Raw genomic sequence first — 23,822 nt, 5'->3', positions numbered from 1 at the left:
AAATCCTTTTTGGCCTGCATCATTTTCCAAAGTAGCGTCTACTGCTTTGGAAGGCTCAGGGGACCTAGCTAGACACGTGCAATCTAATTAAATGCATGTATTAAGGATTTAATTGTGTAAGGCATTTTGCTAGGTACAGCACAAAAAGAATTGCATTGGACTGCCTTCTTGGATTTCATGATCTGCACAAGACAGACAGATATAGATATACATCTACCATTTAGGAAGATAGAAGAAAGGACTCATTAAACTACAGGAACAGGCAAAAATACATGTACTTATACTGAATGCTCCATGAGCATTAATAAGAGCGAGACAACTCCTTGATTAGTTCCATTTCAAGGGGAAACACTAAGGGTCAAAGAATAAATGCCAATGACCAGATCTCACTACCGAGACTCAATGGAAGAAAAAAGGAAAGCTCTACCCTATTCAGCTCTAACAGCACTAAAAGCCAATGTCAGTAAGGCAGTCCAAGGCACAACATTTCCCAGGATTGCAGCTGCTTGAAGGGAGGAGAAACAGGCCAACCACGACACAGCATCAGTCTGGGAATGCAAGCTCCTTTTCTTTCCTCCCTTCCTTTTTGCTGTCACTGGTATTGGTGTTAGTGATTCCAGTAAGTGCCTTTGGCCTTGCAGAGGGAGATCTATATATGGGTGTCAGCAAAAAACCAGGAATTCATAAAATTTCTAATAAATAGAATGTGTGAACCTGGATTGAGAAAGTGACATGTGAAAAAGTTTGAAATTGAGGTGTAGTGTGAATTTTATCCCTGAGACTAATACATGGTCTATGACATCAGAATTCTTAAGTCCTCTGAATGACTTGCTTGATGGCAATCAGCCAAGCACACCATCACACAGAATTCTACATACTAAAGACCCTGACTGTCCTTGAAGCCCCCACACAGTGGTAAATGAACAAATGAGGCACATATTTTCCTATAAAATGATACAGCCTTGAATAACAAATATGAACACATTTGCTGAAAAGCACAGAGAAGAAAAAGTAAAAATTCTCCACGATAACAATATGTAGTAACATGCTTATGATTCATAAATTTGCAATGTCGTTAATACAGAAAGATGATGTTTCTACTTGTTTATGGTATAAGAGGCCCTTGCTTGATAGAATGGCTTTGCCTTATGAAAATATGTACCTCTGTTTTGCAGAGGTTGTTCATCTCTGAATGAGGAAATAATCCTCAGAAGCAGGAAAGAGAAAATCATCTTTTTAATAGTGTGAGACTTCAGTAAGGCGGAGACTCGACAGACAGCAAGCAGAAGTGCAGACACACAGAAAAAAGGATTTTGCCTAGTGGACCCCCAGGGTTTTTGAATTGCAAAACCACTCAGTAATTGCATGCAGTGAACATGAACCCACTCCTTAAAACCCATTTGTAAGTATGTGTCTCTTAATGAAATTCTGGAAGCACCTGATCTTGCATTTACATAGTGCCTTAAACTAAGTGGATCCCAAATCCACTGGCCAGATTTATTGATTGATTATGTATACTGACTGTTTAAGCAGGAATCATTTCATGCATCCATGAAGTGCACTTCTGTATTAAAATGTGGCAACATTTTACTGGCCCACAATTTTATATATCACTTTCATGTGAGATATAGTCCCTTGGCTAATTAAAAGTGCATGAATATTTAGAGAATTATAATAAAATACAGATGCATATATTACAACTTGATTAAAATCACATAATAAAATTTTTCCATGGCAAGTACTAAATATATATACGATTTTAAAAATAGACAGAAAATAACACCAGTTAAAAATGACTAAATGTGGGAGTTTTAGGGTATGTTAGTGTAGAGAGGAATGACAGGGTGAAAGTGTGTATGAAAGGTTTTAAGGTTGACTAAAAACCCAAAACTACTGAGTTAAATCTGACAAGAAAGTTATACTGCAAATAAGGTTTTAGATAGAGAAGTTTAAAAAAGCTGGACCAAAACTTAATTTGGTCAAAGAAAAGGTCAAAACAAACTCTATAGTGAATAAAGCAAATAAAAGTCAAGTATAAACCTGAATTATCACAAAATAAGATCAGGAACTTCTATCTAGCTTGAGTGGCACCCAAGTACAAGACTGTGGAGGTCCACATTAAAAAACACCCAGGGAGTCCATAAAAATGAAAACTCAACTTTAAGTAGAAGCCGTTTAAGACACACACACACACACACACACACGTAGTGGGCATTAGCCCCACCCTATGACAGGAAACAGTACATATCTTTGATTTAGTGTTAGTCAAAACTGCATTGCAAAATCAATCATAGTGTTAAGCTTTCTATATCTTGGTTTTATATTTATAACAATGGAGAATATTTTTTGTGGGTTACTTACTTTCAAAGCACTTGCTAAATAAAATGAAAATTGTTCACAAAGTAAACTTACACGGTTAATTATCAGTGGACTATTTTATACTATAAAATAATTACATGCGGTATAATATTTCGGCAGATGGATGCAATAATACAAGAACCAATCAATTGTTTGTGACTTCACGTAACCTTGGTTGAAAATGGTTAACCTCATGCATGGTTCCCAGACATGACAAGAGTTATTACTTGATTTTAAATATTCCTCATGTAGAAATTCCTTACAATGTTGTTGAAGCTTATACTAAGGTCTTCTTTTTAATCACTTTTAAAATATATTCAGGTGGCACACAAAACTTCAGGATGGGAGGCAACAGGAGTACTAAGCAAATGCAAGCTGAGGACTCAACATTATTTTTAGGCAGCATGAGAAAACTGAATCATAATAGGAAAAATAGGAAAAGGTTATTTAAAGCATTTCCTTATTTGTAATATGAAAAGGATTTTTAAACAGATAAAACCCATACACTATTTAATAACCTATAAAACCACTTCTTATATAATAAACTCTCATAAAACATAACACGAATTAGTCTTTTTTTTTTAATATTCTATTTTACTGAATATGTTTCTGGACTTGAGGAATTTGTAGGTTACATTAAACAATTAGTCCTGGTACATTTCAACAGTCTGCAAATGATTCAAAATAAATCAAAAGCAGCATGATGCATCATTAGATCCCACCAGCAGTTTATTAATTTATGTACAATTATCATTTGTACAAATTATTGTGAAGGAACTGACAAACTATCAGTGCTCAAAACAACAGATTTTCTTCATATGATAAGAAGAGAGAATTGAAATTCAAATATGTCTAAGTGAGAAATCAATTTCAATTTGTTATTTCAAATTATGTGTTTTTCTAAATAAAAAACAGAAAATTTCCAATTAAGCATTTATAAAAATCCTTGAAAACAAGTAGATATCACATTCTGAAAATGAAGTCTGTGTCTCTAAAGAACAAAAAATAATCATGTTTCATCTTTTTCATTCAGAGACTAAGGCTGGGTGGCAATATGTTTTAAAATTTTCACTATTTTTCATATTCACACACCAAAAAGGCACTCATCTTTCAATTTCTCTAAGGATCATCCACAAGAAAAAATAACAGTCAAAGATGATCAAAAAAACTAAGGGGAAAATGGAGTATGACTGCTCAACTTAACCAAGAACAACTAACAAAAATCAGCAGTGACGTTGGAATTTTCCAAATAGAGTAAAAGGGAATAGAAGAAGATTACCATCCTTTTTCTACACTAGATGCACTTTCTGCAAAGTGGCATTTCAGTGTTAAGAATTGTTTACAATTTGTACAGTGTTATGATATCATATTTATCATGATATGATATACCTTTGCCTTCACACATTTACCTTCTCTTCTCTCTTAAATAAGATTTCTAAATATTTCACTAATACACTTTTACTGTGTTTCTATTTTGCTTGGCTCCAATCCTATCTTTCACTCCTATTTATTTATTGTCTCCTGGGACCCGATTTTGTAGTTACTCTTTACAATAACTCTTTCAGGTCTGAGAATTTTATTTCGGAAATCGGTTAAGCAGGCCAGATTTACTAGGCACCTGTCACGCTTGATGCCAGAAGAGGACCCTGGAAGAGGAGATACACTAATAATAGCTATCATTTGTTGGGCCCTTGCTAAATGCCAAGCACAATAATCAGTACATCACACGCATTGTCACTTCAATCCTCACAACAACCCTTTAAAGTAGTTACATTAGGTACATGAAAACAAATATCTAGCTCTTAGTATTGTGAGAATAAAATGAGCTAAATTATGTAAAGCACTTAAAAGAGACCCTCGTGCCCAATTAGAGACCTGGATTAATTACTGTTAGCTATTATTACTATTGCCCCCATTTTAAAGATGAGATTCCATAGACTAAATTGCAAGGAATATAGTCTATAGAGGCTATGTAATTCTGCTTTGTCATTCTGCTAGTAACGGGATGAGTCAGAATTTTTAAACTGTATTTATGCAAGTACCTTAGTCTTAAACTTGTGTCTTTAACACAACCATGCTCCATTGCCTTCTCCCAAGTTAAGTGTCTGCATTTTCTTATCTTAGAATCAAGTTAGTCCATATGCTAAAGGTTCTAAGAACTTCAAGGTTCAAGGTTCAAGAACTTCATATTTAAAAGGAAATTTAATGGACCCTTGATTCATCAAACTAGGTGAGATAACAGACAAAGCAGCTCTCACTGCCCATAAGTCCTTGTCGAAAAACCAGATCACTCGGAAAATAGTAAAAGGAGGTGACCCAAAAGATTGTAATCTGTCAAGAGAAATCAGATATTCACAGCTTTAAAGAATGCCTCATTGTTAATTTGTTTTTTCTCATTTCAGAATCCCCTATCTTTCCATATCACAAAAATACTAGATTTTAACATATCAATTAAAAGTCATTTTTGTTATCCGTTTTCCACAATACATACGTTTTTGTGTTACCAACGTCCCAAGCTATGGGAGAAAACTGGGGAACTTCCTCATTCCTGCGTCTCTCTCTTTCTCAGTCTCTTTATTTCCATCTCTCTATAAGGAAGCTACTGCAATTTTCTTTTAATTTGCTGAATTGATGTTCATAGTTAAAAGGTGCTAAAGCATACACACACACACACACACACACACACACACACACACACACATAGAATTCTTCCAAGAACCAGCAGGTTAGAAGTTTCTTGTGGGACCCATCTGTGTTCTCACATTCATTAGCATTAGCTAGCATCTTAAAAGCAACTATTTCCGATTAGCTACAAAATTAAAGTGTTAGCCCAAACAATAAGAAGCAGTGAGAACTTCAAGAGCAGCTGCTGATCTAAGATGGCAATATCTTCACATCTGTGTAACGTTGAAATGGCCATCCTTCATCTATCAATTCTTCTGTGAATCTGCAGACACATCAGGTAATCACAGTAACTGGTGTAATTTAATAACACAAAGGACTGTAAAATTTACTGTCTCTGTCTGGAAACCACTACAAAATGTTGTTTAAACCTATTGTTTAGCGCTACTAAAATGTTCAGGAAAACAGAGGTAGAATGGAGATAGGATCATTTAAAGAATTATTTAGTAATGCTATGCATTTTTTCCTTAACCAAAAAGGTTATATATTTTTAAATTATAAGAAAATAAGGTCTTGAATAAGGAAAAAATTCTATCAAAACAATCCTATTTGGGAAGTGACTATTACAGATCAATAGAACTAAACATACATGATTCTGATTTGAGTGGTCAATTCTGTTAGACACAAGGTAAAGAAATACACTTAAAGAAGAAGGAGGAGCATTGTTAAAAAGGCAATTAATACCTTTACTCTAGTAAGGAGCTAGAGCAAGTCAGAACCCTGAGCCAGTCTGGAGACCTACCATACCTAGAAAAACTATAGTTCATTTCATTCTCAAAGAAAATGATAGGACTATCTTCTTCATAAAGGAAACACTAGAATATAGACAGATACTGGATACTTCTTATACCAGCTGCCTCATTTTAAAGATGAGGAAACTGAGATCCAGAGAACTTAAAGGACATGTTTCAGAGTTTACTAACGGCTTTATCAGAACTACAATCCAATTCTCTCATCTTAGCCCCCTGATCTTTACAATACTGTGGGGCATCACTGCTGCTGTGTTTAATAACAAAAGTCCCGAGTATTTCTATTTCTTTATACAGTGCAGCCCCCTCCCCAGCCCCAACCAGTTCCTCTCCCCAGAGGAAATCATTTTGTTTATTAGCTCTACAATAGAAGCCTTAAATTCAAATGTCTTTATGGACCAAAGTTATTCAATAGAAAGTGACTGGAATTTGTAGAAATCTGGAGAGTACATACCCACCTAAAAGCAACTACATTTTTTAAAAATCAAACTAAAGCATACTTTGACCAAACAAATGGACCCAAAGTATTCTAGACATTATCTAAATTATTTTATTTGCCACACTCCCCACTTCTCCATCCTGTTCCTCTTAATATAGTCATTATTCATCTTTTGGGTTAGCTTTGTAACTTTAAGGAATATATCATCACTGATATTCCCTATATCAACTACAGACACTATCTCTTGACCCCGTTTTCAACATGCTAACGGTCCAATCCTGACCTTTTCCTTCTGCTTTCTCCAACCCCCATACCCCCATACCTAACTCCCACCCTCTCGCCACCTGAATGTTTACTGTAACATTGCCATCGTTGATAATATTTGCAGTTGTCCATCTTCCATGGTTTATCTAAAGATTGACACTAAAAGTCGAAAACCAGTAAATACCATTTATATTTAATTAATATAAAAATATTGTTCACTTTGGGGCTGACTAAAGTTCTACAATTACTTTCTTTTCTTGCATATTCTTTTGTTTTTCCTGAAATTTCTACCATTTTTCCTCTTGCACTATTTTTGTCTTTTCAAATATTTCTGGAACATTAAATGCTGTATAATGTCCTCTTTTTGTCCCAGAGCCTCCTACCAGCCAAAGTCCTCCATTTTTTTACACTAATCCTACATCAGATTTCTAGGACTACCTCGTAGCTATCAGGCCATGTCCTTCCCTTTCTTTTAATTACACTTTGATGGATTCGACCTCAAGTAATTTTGTTAGAAAGGTTACATCTGAGGAAATTATCTTGATAGTCCTTATGTGTCTGACAATGTCTTTATTCTACCCTTGCACTTGATTGATATTTTGAATGGATATGAAATTTTGAGTTGCAAATCACCTTTCTTCAGAAATTTGAGTATTCTATTAATTCTTTAATATTTGTTCTAACTATATTTTTTGTTTCCTTACATCACTCCAGTTAGTAAGAATCACACTTCAAGGACATTCACTGTGACTCCTGTATTTTCCTTTTTTTCCTCTTTGTTTGCATTGTGGAGATGATTTTCTCTATTTGAAATTACAAATTTCCCCTTAAACTATTGATTTGAATAACTTTAATTTCCAAGTTTTTCTTGTTCACTTATTGTCTTTTCCATATCATCCCCTTGTTTTACAAATGCAATATTTTCTTGGATATCTTCAAGGATTCTAATGTTTTTGTCTCTTTTATGATCTTTTAATTATATGTTCCCTGCAAGATGACTTTATTGTTATTGGTTTTCATTTATCTTGGTCTCTCTTTGGCATGTTACAGACTTTTCTTAATATTGTTTTCTTACATTATTTCTTAAATATCTGGCGATCCCTAGTTGCTGTTTTATATTTAAGAGTGAAGGAATAGAAATGCTGAGCCCTCTGTATTTGAGAGGGTCTTGTTAATTAGAAGACTTTGCTTTAGGATAAGCAAGTTGCTGATCATTAGGCTTAAAGACTTTAAGTGCCAAAATAAAAGGGACTATATTCTCTGGTTCTAAGATGTAGCCCTAGTTGCCCTCATGGCCCCTCAGCAGTGCACGTAATTCCATTAGTATGTGTTAAGGGGGGATGGGGAAAGGGCTAGTGAGAAAAATTTGCTGTGGGGATGTTCACGTAGGAGGTAGAATTGGCGAATATAAGGCTGACTATTCCATCTACACATGTGGACTAATTATTTGGTTTCAGTCCAGAGTCTCACTTCTGTCCTCTATGTTTCCGGCATTATGGAGCCTCAAGCTGCTGGGGGCTTGTTCAGGGCGGAGTGGCTCTCTCCTCAAGTTCAGGCCACTCCCCCATATCTTAGTCAGTTCCCTCCGCCTTGCTTCACTTCGTCCAGTTTTTAACAATTTGTTATCTTTTTAACCCCTTAATTTGACGCTTAAATTAATGAGGTTTCAAGGAGGAGGTTTAGATAAAGGTAAGTCTCAATCCTTCTTCTTACAGTCGATACTTGCTTGTTTAAACGCAATTCTGCTAACCTGGAGAAGTTACCCTTAAAACACCCAAAATGAAGAAAACCCAAGAACAAACAAAATTATTATGCTGTTGCATATCACCAGTCATCATGGCAAAAATGCTGTTCAGAATGATTCAAACAAGGCTCTCTGGTGAAATAAATACAAATTGCACATCTGCGCAGATCTTAAGGTACAAAGGGTAAAAGTAACACTACTGATTTCATGTTTCTGAATTGCCTTATAATCTATCCTTTTTGTAGGGAATGAGACAACTGATTAACATTCTCAAAAAAAAAGATTTATTGAAGTTCAAAATTATTTAATGAGATAGTCGCAAATATCTTACATTAGTGGAGGTTATTTGTCCTTACAAAAGAAATGGAAATGATGCATACATGTTATCCCACTTGAATTAGAATTATATAGATAATAAGAATTTGTGCATTGTAGAAGCAAAATGGGCCTATTGTTGCCTGCAACAGCAAATGAAGTGTCTTATAACTAGCAATTCAATGTGTTAATTCAGCTGCACCATCCAATTACCTACGATTCATCTCAACTTAGTGCACAACAATAAAACTCTTAAAATCTGTGACAAGATGTCTGCGCTAGGTTTACCAAGTAGAAGAAATACTATCCCAAAGTCAGGGAGTGGGAGCCACAGAATATAATTATTAAAATTGTTCATCACAATCTATCAACTAACATCACGATGAATTTTTGACATGAAGTCAATAACGTAGAGTTAATAATGAAACATATATTGGATGTTTTATAAGGACTATCTGACCAAGCAATGTGAGAACTGTGTGGCAACTGAAATTGGCATCCCCTCAAAAAACACAGCATTCCCTTGGAGCCATAGGCCTGCCAACTGCCAACTGACCACAGGGCCCAAGCACACAATTCTAAAAGTAGACAAAGGTAATGAGATGTGAGTTTAGCATCCCCAGCCTCCTGCTAAATGACCCAGATGCAAGAGCTAGAGCGTCTGTCTCTTACCTTCTTACAGACTAAGTGCTGAAATGAACAGAAGCTGTTTTTTATTTACCTTTTTTTCTTACAGAATCAAAAGCACAAATAGATAGTCCAATACTGCCACATGAGGATTTATTAAGCCATAGAAGAGACACAATTTAAAGTAGAGAGCACCATGAAGAAGGAAGACAGGAAGGGAGGGGCGAGGAAAATATACAAAAGAAAAAGAGTATTTAGAAATGATAAACACAGCATTTACTTAAAAAGAAAATACAAAGGTACACTGAAAATCTATAGGATATGGGTAAAATCTGAACCATTATAAGGGACAGGCTGGTATCTATAATATTTTTCGGGACAAGTGATGTATAGTCTCATTTGAGATTGAGCTATCAAGAGAATCAAAGAAATATGAACCTTGAGGATCCATAAAAAGAGGTGGAATTTGCTGAGAAAAAGAGAAAAGACTGTACTGAGTTTCAAAACTAGGCTAGTCAGAAATCCCATACACCCTTGCTTCATTTACCGAATCTGAAAACATCAGTGTTTTGTTTTGTTTTTTTTTAAAGATTGGCACCTGGTCTAACAACTGTTGCAAATCTTTGCTTTTTTTCTTTTTTTCCCCAAAGATTGGCACCTGGGCTAACAACTGTTGCCAATCTTTTTTTATTTTTTCTGCTTTTATCTCCCCAAACCCCCCTGTACACAGTTGTATATCTTAGTTGCACGTCCTTCTAGTTGTGGGATGTGGGACGCTGCCTCAACGTGGCCTGACGAGCAGTGCCATGTCCGCGCCCAGGATCCGAACCCTGGGCAGCCACAGCGGAGCGCGCGAACTTAACCACTCGGCCACAGAGCCAGCCCCAACATCAGTGTTTTTAAGTGCAGATTTTTATTTCTTTAAAAAACCAGACAGGTGGAGTGACTCATTACTGGGGGTATATAATTCAAATAATTTATATACTGTAATCAAGTATGAATCAGCCTAAAATAACATTTATTTTTTAAAAAGACTTTAGAAAAGTCATATTAAAACACTGTCTTAGTGCATTAAACAAAAATATTAAGTTAACAGAAAATTGCTGAAAATCAACTGAGAAGACCAGAAATAAGGAGAAAATGCACCTCACCAAAAATTAATACATCAGTTCTGACAGATTACCCGTGATTACAAATAACTATAATTATTCCATCATATAAAAAGCTTACCAAAAAAACATACTTGAGGAAAAAGTACAGTAGTTTCAGTAGGATTTCCCCAATCCTTTCATAGATATGAATATTTCCTAATGTAACTAATTTAAACAACTATCAGCAGTATTGAAGGAAAATAGGCTATTGCTTATTAGATTAGAGATGCAGATCTTCATTACAGATGGAAGTCTATATATAGAAATCTTATTTAGTTACAGATTTAAAATTGTTTTCTTCCTGTCTGCATCATTATGTGTCAATTTCTTGTTACGTATTTTGTTTTCTTTTTGGGGGGTCAGGGGTCTGCGACTAACTAGAGACAATAATGAAGCTACTTGAAGAAAACCACTCTGACTTTTCCATGTTTACCATCCCCTTCATAGTAACTTACTTTCTGAATCTGGTCCATGACTTCTAAAAGGTAAACATCTTGTTTCCAACTCTAGAACCTGGGTTTGTTGGTCAGATTTTCTTCCTTCACTTTTAAAGGTAAAACTTAAATAGAAAACAAGAAATAGAAATCTGGGTTCCATTTTCAATTCCGCTACTTCAAGATTTGTGACTTAAAGCAGGTCATTTTAATCATTTCATCAAAATAGCACAGTCCTTGACCTGCCACTTATCAGCTTACTGTGGACAAATTACTCAACCTTTTGTGTCTCAATCCCTTCATCTTTAAAACGAAGATACTCATAAAACCTACTTTTGGGGGTTGTTATGATTAAATGAATTAATATCTGTAAAGCATTTAGAACAGTGTACAGAACATAGTAACTTCTATATTTTGTTAAATAAATAAAAATAAGTAAACCTGAAAAATGATGTACTAGATCAAGTTGCTTCAAACCTCACTGTACATCAGAATCACCTAGAAAAATGGTGATAAAGTTAGATTCTGTGGACCCCCGCCCCCAGGCAAATGAGAATGTGCATCAATGGGATCTGACAACCGATATTAAAACAAACACACAAACGAACAAAAATTAAAACCTCTTTAGGTAATTCCAACTTACAAACTGGTTTGTTAGCAATGACACTAAACAATGCCTTAGGTCAATTCTGCTACATTTCACACACCCCATCAGCATTCTTTTCCTTCTCGGTGACCACAATAGTCACTATCCAAAGTAACTTGGGATTTAACAGCATCAGTCAGTTTTACAAAAGCAGTTAGAAGTTTAGCTTTGATATTTTCTTTCGTACCTAAAGCAACATTTCTTCCTCCTCACCAAGGCAAAGAAAAAAGTCAAACAGCAGCAAACCGATCCCCAAAGGTTGAGACCACTCGTTAGGGGGGAAAGACAGAGGAATAAGTTCTTAAGAAAGACATGCTCCTTTTGTTTTTGCCCAGCACTGTTTCCTTGTCCAAGGACAAAGATTGGCACCATCTTAGTGATAGTTATTTGTGGTTAACTACCACAAAGGAACAGGTCATCTCCAATCCTCTACTCCTTTCAACAGACACTGACAGTGAACTGAGGCTAGAGCAATTGCTAGCATCTTTCCTAGGTCCAAATTTTATTGCCCAGACTTGCAACTAGAAAGAGAATGGAATAACTGTAAGTGCTATGTCTCATCAAGTCATGGATATGACAATCATGCTGGCCTGTGCTGTGTGGATGCACGGGGTCCACGGTGTAGACAGTATATTATACTGGTTCAGACTAAGAAGGGTTCCCGAGCACAGTCTACAGAATGCAGTGAAATAAATTACCAGATCAAAGTGAAATTTTCATCAGTCTTTGTTAAATTAGAAAAATAAATGCAATGAAGAAAAACGCACAGAAATCTAAATTTAAGAATTATATTTTGAGATTCAGCTCTGCCGTCCTGGTTGGTGTTAAAATGTCCACTCTTATAATATGATGGTAATATAAGTAGACTTTTTAAATTATTCTTACTCCACAAAAGAAAATGTTCACATGGAAGTTGGCACTCATTTTTAAAAAAATTTTATTAGTGAAAATTTCAGACCGAGAACTATTAGAGCATTGGCCTCAGAGACAGAAAGAACTGATGTGATCCCTGGCCCTAATACACATTAGCTGTGTGATTTGGGGCAAGTGAGTCCTCATTTATACAATGGGGGTAGTAATACTACTTACTACTCGTTTGGTTATGAAGATGAAATATGGTAAGACCTGTCATATGTTTACTTAACCAAAGTACGAAGTAAGTATCCAATAAATTTTAGTTATTTTATCAATTTATAATTCAATTCACCATTTTTAACTCCCTCATAAATAAAATGAAATGGCTATACCTTCATATATATTTGTTTCCAAGTATTTTTTTCTATTTTTTTTATTAGACTAATGGTAGGATTGCATAGGGGTCTTGATAGTCATATAAATCTCATCCTCTGTATCTGAAACTAATTATATAATAAAAACCTCAAAAGGAAATAAAGTCGGTTATTACGCTTCTGATCTACAAGAAGATAATCCTCTCCATATGTCAAAACCCACTCTTTAACAAAAAAAGAGATGCTGTGTTTATAATATCAAGGTAATTACTATTAGGTAAGATACTAAGTTGACATTTACGACTATCTCTGAGGCATAATTTCGATGATTCTGAATGTGCAGGCTATGCTTTAAATTCTTCTTTCTGTTAACAGTGGCTACTCAGCACATGCATTATGTTCACCAAAGTGCCAACCAACAGCTTAATCACACTCCTCCTATAATGTTCTACAAGAGCTTCAATAAGATTTAAGTGACAATTCAATGTAGTTTAACGTATCAAACAGAGTCTCAATTAATTCCGCACGGTGTTAAAAGCCTGATACGACATATCTTGGACAGTTCCCATCTATCTTAACAGTAAGTTCTGCTAAAAAAAAAAAACAAAAACAAAAGAAGTCTGAATATTTACTACAGACAGTGTGTTTAATTTTCTCACCTAACAGAAAATACGATTTCAAAATATTCATATCAGTGATGCTAACAGTCACTACTTTGCCTACATCCCTCTCAAGTGAAATTGGGAGGATTAATCACTAATATGAAATAACTATTAACAATGGATATTTTGCATCTTGCTTTAGGTCTATTGTGAAGGATGGACAATTACAATACGGTAAACATTAGGAGAGAACCTGAGAGTTTATGAGGACAATAACTATGTGGACATTTGCGTGAAGTTGGGCCCCTAAACGAATGTCTCTCTACTTTAACTTACATTTTAAATATTAAGCCCCAGCAATCACTTAATAATCTCTTGTAATAACTTTTAAAAATTAGAAATTTCAGCTTACATAAATAGATTCTGAAACATACTAAGAAAATAAAACTGGAAAACTCACAGGTAAAACTGAACTTTAGCTAATGCATTAACAAGGGTCATTAATCACACAGATGTCTTTAGTCACCTGAAATTATTTCCTGGTAATCAAGCTAAGATCAATTAAATATATTATGATAAATATACTACATCAAAAACATACACATAGGTCTAAATCTGAATCAAGGAGAAATAAGTATCAAATGAATAAAGTCTGTTTGATTTATACTTTGCTCCCAAAGACAATTACATATAATGCCCCAAGTGAATGTCCAACTACTACTGAATTAATGTGTGTATTCATTTTCACAAATTTCTTTGAATTCTCTAAGTATCAAATGTCAGTCAAAAAAGTTTGATTCTTCAAAAACATATATGCCTGTAATTGAATGACAGAAGTCCTTAATTAAACAATGTGCTTTAAGATAGAAATTGTAAATAAAAGTTTAATCTGTTAAAATGATAAATGATTTACCAAAGGAGACAGTGCTGAGATCTTTAAATGTGATTTTTGTGGTCAAACATATGTTTAGAGTATGTGTGTTAGGTGGGGGGGAGTGATATTAAAAAATATCATCAAATAGATTGTCAAAGTCAATATGAGTATACATACTTAAGTCTTGATTTGATGTTTCAGAACAACGTGTTTATTCTGATGACAAGAGCAGGAGGAAGAATTTAGAACAAAAGCCTAGTTAAAATTCCTCGATAATTAGGCATATGGTCACTCAGACTTCAAAGCAGATCCCTGTTAGATCTCATTAGATTTAAGATGTCTACATGTTGCTACTACTGGCCTTGAGATACAAACCCAAGAAGATGTATTAAAAGTCGGTGAAGAATGTGTTGTTTATCGCAAAAGGTGCCACTTGAGACTATTATATCTAATAAGGCAAATCAGTTAAAAGACAAAACTATAGGAACTGTTCATTTTCATAAAGCACAATGAACATTTATTATCAGGGACAGGAAGTGTTGTTATTTATTTCACTTGGTGGGACTTCGGTCATACTTTACTCTCAATCATTTTCTTTACTTTTCTTGTTATTCAGAAATACCAATATTCTCTTCATTTGCCCAACCAGAAAGAAAAAAATATTCATTTTTTGCTTGTTCTCTCACTCTCTTCCTAAAATGCCAAGGTTTTAAAAACCTGCACAGTCTCTATTACCCGGAAATGTTCCTGTTACAATTACCACTTCTAAAAATCAAGTAGGCAAAATGGAAATGTATTTCACTCTGACATAACTGTGTGACCTGAAATTAATGCACATTAAGTTAAAAAGTTAAATATGTCTCGATATTTGTATCAGTAAGAAATCAGAGCATATCCCAACAAGTATCAGAATTTGCACCTTCACTGTCTTTGCCATTTTTAAATACAAAAAATTGGGTAGAGTATCAGGTGATTTATAAGTCATATTTTTAAAGCAAATTTGCCTTGAACGTGCTCCTCAACAAACTCATGGTAAATCTCCAACTGTTTTAAGAGGTGATGACCATATCACCAAAAAAGCAATATTGCAGCCCACGGATTCCTACTACTTGTATCAGGAGGCATTATATTTCCAGGTATTTCAGCAAATTCTCATATGCATGTAGTATCACACCTCTCATATATACCTGAAGCAGTAAGGAAATCTATAAATTATTTAAGGTAAGTGATTCAATCTGCAGATCAATTTATAGCCCCCAAATATTTTAAGCTGATACATCTGTTCTTTACATTAAAAGACAGGCTTTTTCACTTGTTAAAAACCACACAAAAGTATTCACCCACAAATGGTGTCATGTCTCAGCTTACTTTCAGGTAGGAAGGTTGAGAGGTGCCACCCACCAGAGCCTCTAAACTCAATTCTCCAATTCTGCAGTGACTGTTAGAAAACATCAGCCAAGTCAAAGACTTAGAGTGAGGGGCAAATTCAAGCAGTGAATGAGCTACAAAGACACAGAGGACTCATGTTTCAACATCCCTGCTACTAGTCCTCAATTCCCATTCATAAAAGACTAAATGAAACAGAAAAAAAGGAGGCAGAATTCAGCTTCTCGTATATAGGCTCATTAGCATAGCTGAGTGATTTCAAAGCCTATAAGGAACTGCATGCTAATCAATCAACCAACAAGTTTTTATTAAGCATTCACTAGTTTTCTCACACTGCGATAGGGTCTGCATATCTGAGACAGAATCTGGTCCCACTCTGGACTCGGGGATCCAGAACTAATCTACAGCAGCAGCGTTGTACTTCCTTTGGAAAAGCTTTCTTTTCTTCCTCACCAAAGCTGATCTGAGACACAGTGGCTGCACTTAAGCAAGCAGCTTAAGCCCTGGAATGGGATGAGCATCACAGAAAGGGTGAATTAAAAGCATTTATTTAAACAACCAGGAGCAGCCAGTGAAAATTCTCAATGGAGTTGAAGGTGGGCAGGGGCATAAGAAAGAAATGTGAAATGCTGGTTTGTGGCAAACTGCAGAGAACTGTACGTGCCTTAGGCTATGAAAATTCTCCAAATCTATCCACCTCTGAAGTCACTCGAACAGGGTTTCAATATTAAGGTTCTAATTCTGCAGGAGAGGAGGAGTTTGTAGAGATCAGGGAAAAGGCAAGATTAGCAATGAAATGCAAAAGGCAAGATGAGGAAAAGGCCATGGGCCAAGGCAAGGAGAATGATCTGGGAAGGTGAGAGGTCCAAAGAAAGTCAGCAGTAGGTTAACCTTACTTTTCAATATTCTCAAACCAGCAGGTTTTTTTTTAACACTTACGGGCATGAACGCAAACACACGCACGCCCCCCCCCCCCACACACACACACGACCGAGGTGGGGGTGGGGGGGTGAGGGAGCAACCCTGAGCAACGGCAGCCTTCATATAAAGCCCCAAGGACACCTGAAATTTCAGGGGACTGGGGCGGCCAAGTGTCTTTAGCACTGCAAATAAAATCTCTACGCTGTGTTTCTGGGAAGAGGGACCGCGATCTCTTTCAAGAAAACCGCTCAAGGATTGAGTGCTAGGGCAATTTAAAGCACAGTCCCCAATGCTCCTCTCCTCCGCTAGCAACACCTTTGCCTCACGGAAGCTCCCACCCTTTTGAGGTTAGTTTTTCCTGGATCCCGAAGCTTCTGTGTTTGTCTGCCCACTGTCTCTTCTCCTGTGGCTGCCTGTAAAGGCTGGAGATGTAGACTCTCCGCCTGGAAATTGAACTGATCGCAAAGAACCGACTAAGGGGAGGGGCGCCCGCAGCTTTCGCTGTCCAGACCAGCAGCCTCCGTGAGCTCGGGTTCGCGGCAGCGCAGCGCCCTCGGACCCGGGAAGAGGAGGCTGGCCCTTGCGCCCCTCATTCAGACAAGGGCAGGCTGCAAGCTGCCTCCATCCCCGCGCCCCCTCTGGCTCCTAGCAGGGAGATCTCCGTACCTGGAGGTGCCCAGATGGTGGGCCGAGGCGTGTTCCCCTGGCCAGGGCGCCTCGGGATCTGAGAGCTGGTGGTTGGAAGGATGAGGTTGGAAAGATGAGAGAGGGAGACAGAGATAGGCGGCGAGAGGCAGAGACAGAAAATACGGCAAGACGGAGAGACAAGCGGAAGAGACAGAATAACAGGGACACAGAGACATCCCAAGAAAGACAGAGAGAAAGAGTGAGAGAGAAACAGAGAGACCTGGAGGGGGTGGAGGGAGCCAGAGAAGGAAACTGAATCGGAGACGCACAGAGAGTGAGAGGCAGAGGGACACTAAAAGAGAGCGGCAAAGGAAGGCAGAGAGAGGGGAAGGCAACCGTCGAGGAAGCCACCAAGACACACAGCGTCCCCGGTGTCAGCGTGGAGAAGCGCCCGCGCCCCGCAGCCCCCGGCCGCCCGCAGCTGGTGGGAGAAAGTTGCCGGGGCGGGAACGCCGAGCCGCCCCCGCCGCCGAGGGCCACCAGGGCGCAGAGGGTGGCCGGCGCGCCCACTGCCCCCCAGCTCCGCTCCGGGTAGTGGAGAAAGCGGAGTAGAGGGCGGGAGACAGCAGAAAGTTCCGCGCCCGCACCGCTCTCTCCGCACCTGCAGCAGCGGACCAGCGCGCTCCGAGCGCCCGGGAGGCCGCCTCGTCGGGTCTGCCGGCGCCCCTGCCCCGGGACCGGCCCGGAGCACTCGGCTCCGCGCCCTGCCACTCGCTGCAGACTTTGCAGCGCCCACCAAGCACCCTGGCCGCCCAGAGGGGACTCGCCCCAGACAATCACAAGTAACAGAGGGACAGCAAGACAGAGATGGAGACCTGCGATCGTGGCCAAGGATCCCGCGGAGAGGGAACTGCGGTCCGCGCGCGGAATTCAGCCTCCGACCCAGCCGGGCAGGCGCCGGGCGGCCGCGCTGAGTGCCGGGCGCTCCAAGCCCGCGCTCACCTGGACCCCGCGCCGGCCCGCGGGCGCCGCGCAGCCCTGGCCCCCGCCCGCGCCTCTCTTCACACTTGCCGGCGAGCAGAGCGAGCCGGCTCCGGCCTCAGCCAGCCCCCGAGAGGCGCCCTCATAGCGCAGCGGCGGGCTCGTGGGCTCCGCGAGCGCGGCGAGAGAGGGAGCCGAGGCCGAGGAGGCGCGGGAGACCAGGCGAGGGCTCCTAGCACATTGTCACCTCAGCAGAGCCGCCGCCACCGCCGCCGCCTGGTCACTTCGCCCCCGGACCCCGCCCCCCTCTCCCCCCAGCCCGCTCCCTCCCAGCCCCTCCTCCTCGCGCGGCCCCTCCCCCTCCCGGAGCCCCAGCCTGGAGGCCTCTCACTGGGCTAGTATCCTTTACGTAACCAGCACCCCCAGCCCTCCTCCCTCCCGCGCCCGCTCCTCCCCGGGCTGGGGCGGTGCGCACCGAGCGCGCTCCAGCTGCTCCTGGAGCTACCGCTCTAGCGATGTGCACAAGTCCCGCGATACTTGGCAGGCACTGCCCCCGAGAGCAACCGTGGGGTCGGCTCCTCTACCCCAAGAGCGCCTTGAGACCCGTGGCCGCTCAGGGTCCTACGATGCGAAAGCGGGCGTGCGCAGACCGTGTTCGCCCAGTGCACCAGAGAGCTTCTTAGACGGGTGCTGGGGGGTCAGGGACTGCCCTGGGGGAAACTCTGGCAACCCCACCCTCGCCGGCTGCTCTTCGGTGGAGAGATGCTGCGGAAAACTTGAGGTTTCGGCGCCCTGAAGCAGAAAGGGCAGACGAGAGTTTGGCCTCTTGTCCCTTACAGTTCATACACCCTGACAGGATCCTAGTATTCCGGTTAGCGACAGCTTTCTGCCACTGAAAGCACTGTAAGAAAACTGGGAACTCAAAGCGCTTCCTTGTGCTCTTAAAATTTTTAGGAAGAGGTAAAGAAAAACGTGGGGCTTTGAATTCCTTTCTCAGTGAGGAAAAAATATGGTCTTTAACACTGAAGGCCCTGAAGGCTTGAATTTCAAAGTAAAGTTAATGTGCAGTCATTTCTAAGTTAGTGTGCAGTGTAGCAGGAATACTAAATGAGTTGAAATATATATAAGGATTTTAGAATAGTGCCGGGCACAAGGCACAGACTTATGACTTAGAAATTAACTAGCCTCTGAAGACTTGAGACCTATCCCCCACTGCCTTTGGGGGGAACTCTTCTAGGAAATTGGGATTGCTGACTTCCAGTCCCTGCTTTGCCGTTTATTCTCTCTTGGCTCTTGGTTAGTTTTGGTCCTTGGCTTTCTTCAGTCTCAGTTTTCTTGTTTGTAAGATGGGCGGGGGAGTGGGGGGGCGAATAGGGGTCCTTTCCTGGTGTCACTGTCACTTCACCGTTGTCTTAGCTCCCTCTTCTTAGTTTGTGTGGCAAAACTGGGGGAGGATATGATAGCTACTTCAAAAATATTAACAGCCATGTTTTACAGACATATATTGTTAATTATAATCTAGTATGTCGTTGACATTCCTTATTATACTCATGGAAAGCAATTTCTAGAGATGTTATCTTTGTATCTTTGCATGAATCAATTATCTAAATTGATTTGATAATAATTATATTTAATGTTTCCTCCTACAATGTGGATTCTGCTCCTCTCACCTAACTATCAATTATAGGGCATCTACCAGAGGTGCTTCTATGCATGTGTGAGGACACAGGTGTCATTCACAACAACAAGGACCCTCTGGAATGTCTATTACTTGCTCTTGTGAGTTTCGGTTCTGTCATCAGGTCACTCACCTCTGCATGGCATAGAGAGAAAAGCTTTGGACCAGCAGGTAAAAAATTGGAGTTCTAATGCTGGCACAGCCACTTACTTGTCATACATCCTTGAAAGACATATAAGCCCACATCCTTAAATTCTTGGTCTCTAAAAAACATAGCAATACCAGTTTTGCAAACTTTATAGTAATATTTAATTAAAGCAAGAGTCGTAAAACTAGTCAATAAAAGTTATGTGTGTAGCAAAATATTTGTGTAGTCCCAAAGTATCTCTCTGGGAATTATTATCTTTGGTGTATAACATATAACACGGCATGCCAAAACTTTGTGACTTAAAATAATAAACACATAATTTCTCAAGTTCTGTGGGTCATCTGGGTGGTTTTCTGCTGTGGCTGGCTTAATTTGGACTAGGATGGCCTTACTCACATGTTTACTGGTTCGCAAGCTGATCTGGGGACAGGGCTCAGCTGGGATGGCTTATCTTTGCTCAATCTGGTCTGTCATCCTTCAGTAGGCTAGATCTTTCTTCTTGGGTAGTGGTAGTTGCGGGATTCCAGAAAGCAACACCAGAGTGCAAGCTCCAGTATAGAGCACTTTTCAAGGTTCTGCTGACACACACATTTTCCAGTGTCCCATTAGCCCAAAGAAGTTATATAGCCAAATCCAGAAGGGTAAATTAATAGACTCAATTTCTTGATGGGAGAAACTGCAAAATCATATTGCAGAGAAGAATGCACACAGAAATGGAAAGCACTTAAAGTCGTTTTTGTAATCTACCATAGATTCTTCTTAATTACAAGGGAATAAAAAATTCCTTATAGTGAATAAATCTGGTAGACATCATCTTAAGCAAGTAATCAAGGTTAAAGTCATCAATAATGGGACAAGGTGACATCATGAGCCTCATGATTTGATGCACTAAGAAGTACACAATATACTTCATTTACTATTCCAGACTCAAAAAATATATATAATTTGCTATAATCATGAGGAAGCAAAAGACAAATCCAAACTGAGGGAAATTCCACGAAATATCTTGTCTGTACTGTTCAAAAATATCACTGTGATGAAAGTCAAAGAAAGGCTGAAGAACTATTTCAGACTGGAGGAGATTAAAGAGACAAGACTACTAAATGCGATGTGTAATGCAATGTGATTTGGATACTGGACTGGAAAAAAATTATCCATAAAGGACATTGGGACAATTGGCAAAATATGAATAGTCTATAATATTTGATCTATAGCCCTCTTATTTATGTTGAATTACAATTGGTTTTGTGTCAATATTAAATGTCTAGTTTTGATAATTTTCTGTGATTACCATAATAAAATATTTTGGGGTAAAAACGGTAAGGTGGCTACAATTTATTTACAATGCTTCATAAATACCTCGAGACAGAATCATGTGGGAAATGTGACAAACTTTTAACAGTTGATAAATTTGGGTTACAGGTATATGGGAATTCTTTACAGTAATTTTGCAACATTTTTTGTTTGAATTTATTTTTTGAAAACTGAGAAGAGAAACAATCTTTGTTTATCTCAAAAGAAAATTAAATGCATAATTTATGTGAATGAGTGTTGAAAGTAATAAAAATTTATATTGTACTTTTTTATGGAAAGAGAAAGTAGGAATTTAGCTTTAATCAGTGAGGAGTTATTGCAACTATTTTTTTAAGTAAATGAGATGACCAACATTGTATAATGAGTTGACTATAAAGCATAGAGTGACTTAGATGGGGACTAGACTAAAGACAGGGATATGAGTTTAACAGATACAATCGACTGTCCATCCTGTGGACAATCAAGGCCCCAACTTAAAATGGATGATATATATTTATATATATATATATGTAAATAGATCTTGATGAAATTAAATTGTCAGGTTTTGGCAAATTATTAGTGAAAGAGAAGGAAAAAAGCATTTATAATTTTGAGAGTTTAAGACTAAGTGAGCAGGAGAATGGAAATGCATCATAATTTCTCTGTTAAGAGAAACAGAAAGCAAAAATTTTGTCCTAAAATGAAAATCTTGTAAGATTTATTTCTAATTATAATACTTTAGTAGCTTCTTGTTGCTTTTAGGAACTAGTCTAAAATCTCTAACATATCATACAAGACCTTTACAATCTGGACTCTGCTTACCTCCTTAGTATCTACAGTAAGCTAAGCACTAGGGTAAATACTGAAGATAAGAAGATAAAGACAGCCCTCGTGGAACTTAGAATCTAGTCCTCCATCCAGTGAATATGTATTGAATACCTACACCATGCACTGGGAATACAACAGTAAGCAAAAAGATAAAGACTCTGTTTTCATGAATGCTACAAGATGGTGTCTATTTTTGGACATCTACTCAGCATTCAGCTGCAGACCACTGACAAGGACTCATGGAATGTTTTGAGGATTTTTTTTTTTTCAGAGGCCTAGGAACATTGCATGTGGTTCAAAGCATAGCTCATTACAGATAAGAGAGCAAGAGGTTGGGCAGAAACTTCTAGCGAGGATAGCTCTAGTTAATGATCTAAAGCTCTAGCAACATAATTATCAGATGATCCTGTTCTATATGCTGCTGACTTACTATTTTTGTGGTAGTCATGCCAGCTGCAGATTGGCTGTTCTACTGATGCCTGGGCATTCTTCAAATTCAATACAATGATTTTGAATGTTCTGATTAAAATTTTGAATAGATTTGAAATCCATTTATAGCCACAAAAATTCAAAAATCACAACCATTAATGTAGAGCTGATATATTTTAAGTACCATTTTAATTGATATAAATATTTGATCAAAAAAGTAAATGTTTAAAATCTTTTTTACCTACCTTCACAAACATTTTTTTCTCACCTTGATGATGATCAACTGTTATATCATCATTTTTGTTTTTTTTTCAGGATTGGAACCTGAGCTAACATCTGTTGCTAATCTTATTTTTTTTCTTTTTTTCTTCTTCTTTTCCCCAAAGCCCCCCAGTACGTAGTTTTATATTCTAGTTGTGAATACCTCTGGTTGTACTTTGTGGGATGCCGCCTTAGCATGGTTTGATGATCAGTGCCGTGTCTGCACCCAGGATCCAGACTGGTGAAACCCCAGGCTACCGAAGTGGAGCACACAAACTTAACCACTCAGCCGTGGGGCCAGCCCCTGTTATATCATCATTTAAATTGTCATGATCAAGAAATATTATAGCTATTTCAAGTGCAAAATCTATTATTAAAAAGTTGAGTTCATGGATGCAAGATTTTATTAAAATATATTTTAAAGATTTTTTTTGGAATTCTTATACAACTAAGTAGATCTTCTTTATTGTTTTCTAACAATAACTTAATAATGTGAATAAATGTAATAAATCCTTAACCAAGCTCCATATTGATATGCTCATATTTGCTCTGGTTTATCTCATGATCCCTAAAGCCCTGTATCCTTCTTAGCACCTAACACAGTTGCATATTTACATTTTTCCATATCTGTGTGATTGATGTTTGTTTTCTACAATTTACAGTAAGCTACACTAGGGTAAAGTATAGGTTTATATGGTGGCAGTGGGGATGGGTGGAGTTGTTGTAACTTCACTCCAAGCACAGTTCCTTTTGTACAGTAAACTGTTGTTGAATGAATAAACTAATCCAACCATCTGTTAATCAATAGCTAAGCCTTTCCTGTAAAATTTAATTTTTTTATATTTCCTTTCCCCACTGGAATTTTCTTCTTCTTGCTTTGAATTCTTGGTAGGGAAGTAATCATTAGTGTCAAAGAATTAAGGGAAACAACTAATTTTCAGCCCACAGTGATCTTTCAGCACCACGGAGAGCGACACTTGAGTGTCTCCCAACCAACTTTGTGGTCAAACCAGCCTGACTATGCTATGATTTAGCATGCACTGACAGGGATAGGTAAATGGGTACAAAGTAGCGCAATGTGGAAAAGCATTGGCATTCACTTAAGGGAATATAGTTTTGCTGTCACTTAACCACTGTGTATCTGCGTTAAATCAAA

The 23,822-nt window shown here is 38.5% G+C and overlaps 1 protein-coding gene across 12 annotated transcripts in view; it reads right to left on the bottom strand.

Moving 5' to 3' along the window:
• GALNT13 (polypeptide N-acetylgalactosaminyltransferase 13) overlaps window positions 1–18,329 on the bottom strand; it is a 470,593-nt gene extending 452,264 nt beyond the window's left edge. For 2 of the 12 annotated variants that reach the window (XM_070507780.1, XM_070507789.1), the window contains exon 1: window positions 17,924–18,282. The gene's annotated coding sequence lies outside the window, so the exon portion shown is untranslated. Of the gene's footprint in view, window positions 1–17,087; window positions 17,526–17,923 lie in introns of those variants that run through there. The other 10 variants (XM_014831270.3, XM_070507775.1, XM_070507788.1 and 7 more) reach the window with 8 other exon arrangements.
• Between the last annotated feature and the right edge of the window lie 5,493 nt (window positions 18,330–23,822).

Source organism: Equus asinus, chromosome 4, assembly GCF_041296235.1.
Source record: "Equus asinus isolate D_3611 breed Donkey chromosome 4, EquAss-T2T_v2, whole genome shotgun sequence".
NCBI classification, from domain to species: Eukaryota; Metazoa; Chordata; class Mammalia; order Perissodactyla; family Equidae; genus Equus; species Equus asinus.
The sequence above is the reverse complement of the archived record's forward strand: the minus strand, read 5'-3'. Positions and strand labels throughout refer to the sequence as shown.